Raw genomic sequence first — 11,529 nt, 5'->3', positions numbered from 1 at the left:
AGTTGTGAGACTGGGAATGTAGAGGGAGGGTGGGTTGGAAAGGGGGACCTGATTACAAGCATCTACATGTGATCTCCTCCCTGAGGGACAGACAACAGAAAAGTGGGTGAAGGGAGATGTCGGACAGGGCAAGATATGACAAAATAATAATTTATAAATTATCAAGGTTTCATGAGGGAGGGGGAGCAGGGAGGGATGTGAAAAATGAGGATCTGATGCCAGGGGCTTAAGTGGAGAGCAAATATTTTGAGAATGATGAGGGCAATGAATGCACAAATGTGCTTTGCATAATTGATGTATGTATGGATTGTGATAAGAGTTGTATGAGCCCCTAATAAAATGATTATAAAAAGAAATTAGCATCAATTTATTTATTGTTTTGCCTAATGGAATTTTTGTTTCTTGCTCATATTGAAGCAAATGATTGGTTCATAAGCCTCATTTTCCTTATAAGACATCTATTCTCATCCTGCCTAATAGATGTTTTACTTGGCACAAGGGAGTAATTTCTGAAACATAAGTGCATGTTTTCACAGCAGTTCAATGTAATTTGTCCAGTCTAGTTTGCCATGCACATTCTATTTAATTAATGGATTTCTTTCTTTTAAAATTATTTTAAAGGCACTGTATTTATGCACACACACATATATATTCATGCATTCATCTTTTGAACAATACTGTTCTTAAAACAATCTGTATTGAAAGCATTATGAAAATGCATACTGGTTGCTAATACCAATTTCATTAAGAAATGGTAAAATGAGTCTTTAGAATTTATGTTTTAAATTGTCTCAAATGTTACCTTTTTAAATGTCTTATATTAATGCTGTGTTTAGTTAGTAAAATATTTTGAAATATGTCTTTCTAGTAATATTTTCCATTTAGTCTCATAGGTTTCTAAAGCATTATTTTACACAAATTGTTTTGTGTAAGTCAGATATAACTACTCATGTAATTGGAAAATAGTGCCATGATAAAAAGAGCCTAAAAGCAGTGTATGAAATCATCTACTATAATTTTCTATTATTGGGTTTGTTGATGTTTATTATGGTTATGTCCTAAAGTTAGATTGACCTCAATACACTGAGGTCAGTCAAATGTATTATTATTATTAGGATTCCATTTCATACATGTTGGGGTTTATTCCTAAAAAAGGTTTAAATATTGCTCTGTGATCAAATTCTTTCAGTCATACAATCTTTCAGCTGTTTAGTATTATTCCCAAAGTAAAACTCAACTCATTCCATCAATTTTGATTCATGGAAGAGAACTAGGACAGACTAGAACTGCCCCTGTGGATTTCCAAAACTAACTCTTTACAGGACTAGAAAGCCTCATTTCTCCTGCAGAAGAGCTGGTGGTTTCCAATTGCAGACCATGAGTTTAGCAAACCAATACATATTCACTAGCCTTCAAGGCTCCCTTCAGTATCATTAGAGTCAATGTTTTAATTAAAGTCCAATCAAACAATTTCCTATGGTTTCTACCAAGTCAATTATATTCCCAAGAGAATATTTTGGGTAATGAGAATTTCTTTGGGAAAACTTACTCCAAACACCTTACATTCTTGATTACCCCTTCGTTCTTAGAGATAAAATTGATATGTTGAACTATACGAGGTGAGTTTTTTGTTGCATTTTTTACAACCATAAAGTTAAACAACAACAACAATACTAACATCTGTAATGTGTAGACTCTCCAAAAGATTAAATATAACAATTATTAAAAACAATTCTCTGTAAGTCAATCAGAAAATAAAACGAATCAGTACAAACATGTTAAAGTAATGAATAGGTATTTAGAAGAAAAGAAATATAAAATACCTAGTAAGTAGATGAAAACCTGAATGTACTAGAATTCTAAAAACACATACTGAAAGAAAATGTCAAAATATTTTCTCTTATCAGTGTTACTTATAGACAGGGCGGAAGTCCTGAGAACTCATATCTTGCTAGTGCAAAAGTAAATTGATACTGCCTTTTGGAGGATAACTGACAGTATCTAATTTTTGTTCCCCAAACTCAAAGAATATTTCCAAGAACATGATTTCAGTCCCTTGAGGATATCCCAAAGGACATTTTGTCATGCTATAAATAAAAGAGCACATAGTTCTCCACAAAGTGATGTGAAAGATGGAAACATCATCTTCAGAAATGCACAGACTTGGTGAATATGTTCAACAAACGTTGTCTTCATGTGCTATTTTATTTAATAAACAAATCTAACATTTTGTAATGACACTTTCTTACTTACTTTCATAGAATTCCCCTCCTTTACTCATGTAAGTGGTGTCAATCCTACTTTTTTTGGGGGGTGATATTTGCTTGATGTTCATGTGTTTTCTATTCTTTGATTTGTAGCTTATACTCATCTTTATGTTAAAAATATGTGGTGATTTTTTTATCAGTTCTGCCACTCTCTGTTTCTTGACTGGTACATTTTATGAATGATGGGGTAACCACCCCATGGGAAAAAGCTCTGCTGGGTGGAGCTTTCAGAGTACACATTTTCCCACTAGGAGAGCACCCAGAAACTTGTTCTGTGTTAGTGCACTCAGTGGCGTCACCTGGGAAGGTCCTCTCTGGTCATGGTGAATTTTTTTCATAAAAGCAGTTTTGCACAAACCTTGTTTATTGTGATGACAAACTTACGATAACAGTGTACAACTGTGAACTTTTGTTTCCTGATCTGGAAAAATACCACAGAAACTGTTGTGATGATGAACAGGACAGCACTAAGGGAAAAAAATTAATGTAGGAGTGATTTCCTTGTTTCATTAATGGAGAAATGTTGACTGATGACACACCTCATCCTGGATGCCCATCAACTTCCTAAACAAACAAAAATATCAACACAATTCATGCATTTGAGCTCAAAGGCCAATGAGGGACCATTGATGAGATTAGGAAGTCATCTGGATTATCTTGGATCTCATTTTAGCGAATTTTAACAGAAAAATTGGGAAGGAGGAGGGTCTCTGCGAGATTTGTGTCTCGGCTTCTGAGTGACCAGCAAAAGGAACGTTGAGTGGAAACATGCTGTGCTTTGAAAAAACAGCTCAGAATATTCCATTTCATTTATGATGTCTTCCAATGTTCTTAGATCTATAATTCATACATTCCAAGTTCTGATTTTTAATTGATGTTTGCAGCTGTTTCTTCCTAGGAGTCTGGGTAATATGAAGAATAGAGTAATATCAGGATTATAGGGAGGCTATTAACCTGAAATTTGCAAATGAAACTATCTTGCCTGCTAAATGTTAGGAGGACTTGAAGCATTTGCTTATAAATATCAAGGAGCACAGTCTTCAATATGGATTTGAAACTTGATGACAAGAAATAAAAGATTCTAACAAATGGACCAATAGATAACATCATGAATAATGGCGAAAAAAATTTGTTGTCAGGGATTTTATCTTGCTTGGATCCACAATTAATGCTCATGGAAGCAGCGGTCAAGAGAGTAAATGACACATTGCATTGGATAAATCTGTTGCACAGGGCTTCTTTAAAGTGTTGAAAAACAAAAATATTACTTTGAGGTTAAAGTTGTGCCTGACCAAAGCCAGGGCATTTTATTCAACTGCATTATGTGCAATATTGGGCATTGATAAGGAGGACTGAGTACTAATCATTGCATTTGAATTATGGTGCTGGCTAAGAATATTTAAAGTGCCATGCACTGCCCAAACAAGCAAATCTTTCTTGGAAGAAGTACAAGTAGAATGCTCCTTAGAGGCGAGGATGGTGAGCTGATCTCATTCTTTGTACATGCCAGGAGAAACCGGTCTGGGGAGAAAGACTCCGTGCACAGTAACATAGAGGAGACATGAAAGGAGGAAGAGCTTTGACAAGAGAGATTTGCATAGGGCCTGCAATATGGGCTCAAATTATGAGATGGCTCAGGGCCCTAAGTCGAACCTAACAATGGCAATACTGCTGTCTTATCTCTATGGTTTCTTTGTCTTTTTCATTCATGTATCGAAAAAGTTTATATTTAGCAATAATTCAGTTGGAGTCAGTTGAGCTGATTCTGATTTTGTGGGCTACTTCTAAAATTTCATAGTCAGGAGACAGGTTAGCATATGCCTTCTCTCCATCAGGCATGATCTTGGCTACATCAAGATCATAGAGCTTTCTTCACAGCCTGTTGCATCTGTTGCTTGATGACCTTGACATCCACAATGGACACACATGTGATATCTTGGATCTTCCTCAGGGTGCCTCCGTGGTCAAGGGGAACTTGATGATGGCACAGTGGTCCTGCTTGTTTCTCCTGAGGGCATTCTTCCTAGGTATTTGGGCTGCTTTCTGAGTCTCATGGTCTTGGGCCACTGGAAGGTGGATGGTGCTCAGAGATTTTTTGTGGCTATAGAAGCCTTTCTGCAAACCCTTCTTGATCTTTAACGCCTTTGCTTTGGTATCCATTTGGGGAGGGGCAAAGACTTCCTTCTTTGCCCTCAGCACCATCTTTGTAAAAGGATGCTGCATGGTTTTTACCAAGAAAGGAGGCATTTGTCTTATTGGATTCATTTGAAAATACATTTTGTTTTCTTGAAGTTACCCTCAGGATACTTTCTTTGTCTTTGCTTTGGAAAAATATGACCATGACATAGCTCAGTCACTCTCCTCTGAAGCCTACCATTTGTGAGATTCATTGCACTTCTTGGGTGAATACAGTGTAATACCTTCTGATATTGGGTGAGTGTTTTCCCTACTCTTTCTCTGAAATACTAATCACACCTAAATGTTTACTCTTGATAGTGTCCCACACACTTCTTACCTTTCTTTTGTTTTTCATTGCTTCCCCGCCCCCTGATTTTACCTCTAACATATGTTTGCCCGAAGACTTATTCTTTAATTCACCAATCCAGTCTTCCATGAATTCAGTACTCTTCTTTGGGCTTCCATTATATTATATATTTCTGAAATTGTTTTGTTAATCTTTTGGATTTCTAGTTGCTGTTTTTATAAAGTTTCTAATGCTCTAGTTAGTCCATTTCTTAACTTGTTTGTAAGAATTCTTCTGAACTACTGTCTATGTTTTCCATCATATGTTTAGTGCTTTTCAGAGTTTCTTGGAAGGTCCTCTATATGTTTTCGGAGTTCTTTCTCAGAAATATCTATTAACATTTCTTGCAAAGGAGGTGTTGTGACTCTTTACTTTACCATTTATTTAAGACATCTATTTTCTCTGACTCGTGGAGATCTTACACAGAGAGTAGAGCTCCCCCATGGGTTTCTGAGACTGTACATTTTTATGTGAGTACAAACCTTATTCTTTCTCTTCCAGATTGGCTGGTGGTTTAGAACTGCTGTCTTGTGGTTACTAGTCCTACATAAACCACTACACCACCCGGGCTGATTAAGAATGGACTCAGTGGCAGTGAGGTTGTTTTGTTGCTTTTTTGGTTTGTTTGTATGCTGGATCTTGAAGTACTGTAGTAGACTATTCATTTGTTAATTGTATGTTGGTTACACACTGATTTTTTGGTTTTGTTTCATTTTTATACATCTGAATAAGCAGGAGGGGTGTGCTACACTAAAAACTAGGTTGGCAACACAAGGAAGTTCACCACGTTTCCAGGAGTGGCTACTGAATGAGAGTGTAGTCTCTGTTTACTGGTCATGTAGAGCAACTGCTAGTGTGCTGAGCAGGTGCTGGTGCCTCACAGGGGGACCAGAGGTGAGGGAGTGAGATATGCACTCTCCCGTTAGGTGGGGCTGGAAGTAGGTGGCTGGTGTGACTGACTAGTGGAAGTACAATATGGGCCTCCCATGGGATAAAGCAGAAAGACAAGAATGAAATCAATGTGAAGCAAATAAAATAAGCAAAAATGAAGGAGAAAAAAGAAAGAAGGTGGATTATAAAGGTAGTGCACCTAGAGTGCATGTGTTTCTAACTGCAAAGCCTGTGAGAAACTAATGCCTTATTTATGTGAGGCCAATTGTGGTATCTGACATGTGACAAATGACCTACTATGCCTGCCAGAGTGCTGGATGGCTCCAGAGAAGGAGGAAGGGTGGTGCAGGTGAAACAGGCAGGGGAGTGATATCAGGGGATTGTCACTGACTGTAGGGTAAGTGTAGGGATGGAGGTGGAGAAGGGGATTTAATCCCAGGTCACTTCAAAGAGAGGGGAGAAAAGAAGAAGGGTAAACCAATCTAATTGCCTTTCACTAGCAGGAGCACCCACACCCTGGGTAAGTGCAACCAGCCCTCAGTTTCCTCCCCTAACTCAAGCAAGCAAGCAGGGAGACCTCCAGCAATTGGAAAAGTCACCTCACAGGGTTTCCTCTGACATAGGCCCTCAACCCAGATGACCATGGACCACTACTAATTGGTGGATCTCTCCTTGTTTCCACCTTAATTTTTGGTCACCTGTGTCCCTGAAGTTCTTGTCCATTTAAAAAAAATATTCCTTTAATCTAGTTAATATTCTGTTTATCTTACTTCATTCGATTAATTTACACTGTGCACTTTTTGAGTATTTAAAAAAATCATTTTATTGGGGGCTCATACAACTCTTATCACAATCCATACATACATCAATTATGCAAAGCACATTTGTGCATTTGTTGCCCTCATCATTCTCAAAACATTTGCTCTTCACTTAAGCCCTTGGCATCAGCTCCTCGTATTTTGTAAAATTGCTCTCTATTCCCCAAAATACATCTTCTGATATGTCCAACAATAGAGAATAACCACATGTGGTTAGGCTGACTGGAGGACTCCCTCCATGATAGAGGTATTTTTCCTCCTTTTCTGCTTTTGATCAGTTTCTTTTCTCATCAGCATTTAATCTAATTCCTTATCCTTCCATCTGGTGTTCGGAGTTCCAGGATTAATTACTACCTTTATCTATTTAACTTGGTGACTTGAGTCTTCATATAGAAGATGTAGTTTATCACTAGAATGCCATCTGGTCTGTAGCTTATATGTTTTTTTTCATTTCTTATTTAAAATGTGAATATGATTAATACCATTGATTTAATTTGGTCGTGCATTAAAATTAAAACATAATTCTTGTCATTAATTCAGTGTTATAAAAACCTGACATAAACTTTTTCTCTAAAGAGCAAAAAATCAAACCACAACTTTTCTGTAAAACATTAAAAATAGAAATACAAAAAAGAAAGTATGTAAATATTTAACTGTAGGTATTGCCAGGGAAAAAGACTGTCTCTCAGTCCATCTCCTTTATTACAGCCCACCTTATATATTAAACTACTAAACAAAGTTATATCTACATTTGCTTTTGCTGTGATGGTGAAATGAGACAAAATTTTCCATTTGATAAAATATTTTTACAACTGCTTGGCAGTACATTATTAGAATATGCATAAATGAGTACCAATGAGTAGAATTTTATATAAAGATGTTTGTATATTTAGCACTGATATAACTATTTTATAATTTAATATGTCTTTTCCAGAACTGATATTCAAAAGTTTTAAAACTTTTGAAAAGATGCTTCTTTGCAATTGTTTGCCTAACCAAAAATAAGCCATTAAAAATTTTAACACTAATAGGTACATCTGTGAATTAATTCTTAAATATGTTTTACACCAGCTTTTTTGCTAAAAAAAATAAAAACATGAACATAGCTGCAAAATTGCCTAATTTTGAGTCAAGTGTTAGAGGTAAAAGTATCATAATATAAAGATGTGTTTGTATTACCATGGAACTATCATATTCTTAAGAAATTCAGTGAGTAATAGTGTGAGTTGATAAGTATAACTCTACCCATAAGAATCCATAAAGATTAAGTATTCAGATAGAAAAGGCAAGATGAGCAAAGAAAGCATCAACTGATTAAGATTTGACTTGAGAATGATAAGAATTTATAAAAAGCTCAACTTCACTGATGATTGAAGTAATTTTCAACAAGAAAAGGAAGACTCAACAGTCAATTAGAACAGACATAGGAATTGAATGGAAGGTGTAAGAGTTTGAATTCAGAAGAAACTGAATTCGTCGTTGTTGTTGGTTGTCCTCAATTAGGCCCCTCTGCTTCTGTTATTACAGCAGAATTTAACATGGCCGGATAGCATGACATCCTCCTCATATCTTCATGTCTGAATCCATTATTGTAACTATTTAATCAACTCATCTCTTTGTGAGTTTCCCTTGTTTCACCAACCTCTATTTACTGAACATGATGTTGTTTTTCTAGTGACTGGTCTTGCCTGATGATAGTCCTAAAGTAAACAAGACAAAGTCTTTGTTCCCTTGAAAGACACATTCATTTTTCTGGAAGTCCATGGTACATTTAATATTTTTCTCCAAGACTATATAAAAACATACCAATTCTTCTCTTTTCTTATGCATTGCCAGAAGAATATGTATGAGCAAGTTTTTAAAAGTCTGTGAAATGCTTGGCCAGTTGACTACTTATAGATGCAACCTGAATTTATTCTGGGTGCAAGTATTTCTAACTGGTTCCATGACGGAAATTTCTTCCCTGGCTTTTGGAATGTTGTTGGGGTATTTTCCTTCTTTCTCATTATTTGTAAATTTGTCTTTATACTAATATGTTTTTTTCTTACCATCGTATTGTGATTTTGTTGTTTATTGTTTTCTGCTGGGTTTTTGAACTCTGAAGCACAGGGGTGGGTGACATCAGAGTGATAGTAATTGAAACAAGGGTATGATGAGTACGGAAAACAAGATCATGATGAGTATTTCAAAACTAAATAATGATGACAGAGAGGGGAGGTGACTATGGGGGACAGTGTTCTTGAAAGACTGAACTAATGGATTATATGATATGTAAATTGCATGCCAATGAAACATTGGGGATGGGGAAAACATTTTTTTCTCCTACAGATATATAATCTGATATGTTTATTACTATGGGGAAAGTTTTTTGGATAAATGAAAAGAAAATATAATGATTTTTTAATTATTTTATTGGAGGCTCATACAACTCTTATTACAATCCATACACACCTCAAATGTGTAAAGCACATTTGAACATTTGTTGCATCATTCTCAAAACATTTGCTGTCCATGTAAGCCCCTGGCATCAGCTCCTCATTTTTCCTCTCCCTCCCCGCTCCACCCTCCATCATGAACCCTTGATAATCTATGAATTTTTATTTTGTCATATCTTGCACTGTCCAATGTCTGCTTTCACCCACTTTCCTATTGTCCATCCCACAGGGAGGAGGTTATATGTAGATCCCTGTCATCAGTTTCCCCCTTTCCACCAAACCCACCCTCCACCCTCCCGGTATCGCCACTCTCACCACTGGTCCTGAAGGGATCATCTGCCCTGAATTCCCTGTGTTTCCAGTTCCTATCTGTGCCAGTGTATATCCTCTTGTCTAGTCATATTTGTAAGGTAGAATTTGTAAGCCATGATAATGGAGGGGGGCACGGAAGCATTTAGGAACTACAGCAAGGTTGTATGTTTCATCGTTCCTACACTGAACCCTGATTGACTCGTCCCTTCCCCGTGACCTTTCCATAGGGGATGTCCAGGTTACCTACATAAGGGCTTTGGATCCCCACTCCAAATTCCCTCTCATTCACAATGACATCATTTTTTTTGTTTTTTGATACCTGATCCCTTCGGTACCTTGTGATCACACAGGCTGTGTGCTTCTTTCATGTGGGCTTTGTTACTTTTGAGTTAGATGGTCACTTCTTTAACTTAAAGCTTTTAAGACCCATCTGCTTTCTTCACCATATTTTCTTATACCCCTGCTTTGTCTTCAGATTGATACCTTTGCTTGGTCAAACTTTCAATGAATCTTTTGAAGCAGATTTGCTCAGTTAAAAACTTATTTTTACTACTGTTTTTATGGATATTAATTGTTGATTTTAGTAGAATGAGGCCCTTGGAATGCTTTATTCTCTTTTTCCTTTTTTCTTTTTTTTAAAAATCATTTTATTGGGGGCTTGTACAACTCTTACCACCATCCATACATCTATCCATCGTGTTGAGCACATTAGTAAATTTATTGCCATCATCATTCTAAAAACACTTGTTTCTTCTTGAGCCCTTGGCATCACCTCCTCATTTTCCCCCTCCCTCCATAGTCCATCCCCCCTCATGAATCCTTGATAATTTATAAATTATTATTATTTTGTAATATCTTACACTGTCTAACATCTTTCTTTTTCATGATACTGTTTATAAGCTTGTTGTTAGGTTTACAGTGGTTTATTCTTCCGAATTCACAGCCTATGCCTTCTTCATAGTATGCTCTTAGCCTGCAATCTCTGCTGAAACCAGTTCACTTTGGTGACCCTCCTGGTATTTGAAATACCAGTATCATAGCTTTCAGCATCCCATCACATACAAGCCACAGCAAAGTGTTTGTTATAAGTTTGGTTATAAGAATTTTAGTTTTCTCCATTATCACTCAAAGACTATACTAAAGGCTATAGTCTTTCATCTTCAGTTCATAACTGCTTCAAGTCCCCTTCTTTTTCATCAAGTAAGCTCATGTCATCTGTATATAGCAGTGTTATAATTACATAATATCTTGTCAACTTGATAACTAAGTCTAGAGGTGGCATCTAGCTTGGCAATCAAGTCACAGCCCAATGATGCCTCCTTGTGGATATGGTCTTCTCATGAGGATTCTGGGAACTTCCTATCTTCCTGTTTGTAAGCCATGTGAAAAGTGAGGGCCACATGGAGATCCATGCCAATGCCAGTGCTGAGATGCTTCCATCACCACTGGATCCACAAGACCTTTTTGCCTGTGATCTTCCTGAACTTGGTATCATTATGAATGACTATGCAAGTGTGAAGAAGAATTTGTGGACTACTATTGAATATATGGGATAAAAAGACTTAGGGACTTGGTCCAGATTGGACTGGAATGTTTCTCAATATACAACTGCTCTATGCTATAAAGCTCTCTCATAGCACACACATATGTGTGTCTCAGGATTGTTTCCTCTAGTCAACCTGGTCTAAAACAAGCAGATTATTAAGGAGTGTAGTTAGACTTCTCTAATTATTTGTTGAGCCAACAGATTTAATCTTACAATTCTTGTAGTTTATAGGTGTCAGAGAGTCATTTCTGTCACAGAGATATGGTATGTCCAATAGAGTGGAAGACTACCTGGCCCTGCACCATCTTCACAGTTGTTATGTTGGAGCACATTAGTACAATCACTGTATCAGCCCATCTCTTCAAGTGTTTTCCTGTTTTTCTCTGTTCTTCTATTTTACCAAGCACAATATTATGTTCTAAATCCTGATCTCTCCTGTGAAGAAGTCCAAAGTACTCGAGACAGTCTCATGTTCCTCACTTCTCAGGAGAACCCTGGTTGATTTAATGGGTAGGGTAAAATTATACAGCCATATGAAAAGTATTTTCAGTTTTTAACTATGTAATATACCTTTGTTCTATTTGAATAACATTGTGAGCCATGCATAACTTTCACATGACCAAAAGAACAAAATTAAGTATTTTTGTGTATGTGCTGGTATGAGTGATAGGAATATGAAAGCCATATTCAGAGAAAAAGAAAGGAAAAGAAATCATGTAGACAAGTGTGTACACTA

The sequence above is a fragment of the Tenrec ecaudatus genome, chromosome 3, assembly GCF_050624435.1.
Source record: "Tenrec ecaudatus isolate mTenEca1 chromosome 3, mTenEca1.hap1, whole genome shotgun sequence".
NCBI lineage: Eukaryota > Metazoa > Chordata > Mammalia > Afrosoricida > Tenrecidae > Tenrec > Tenrec ecaudatus.
Note: the sequence above shows the minus strand (reverse complement) of the source record.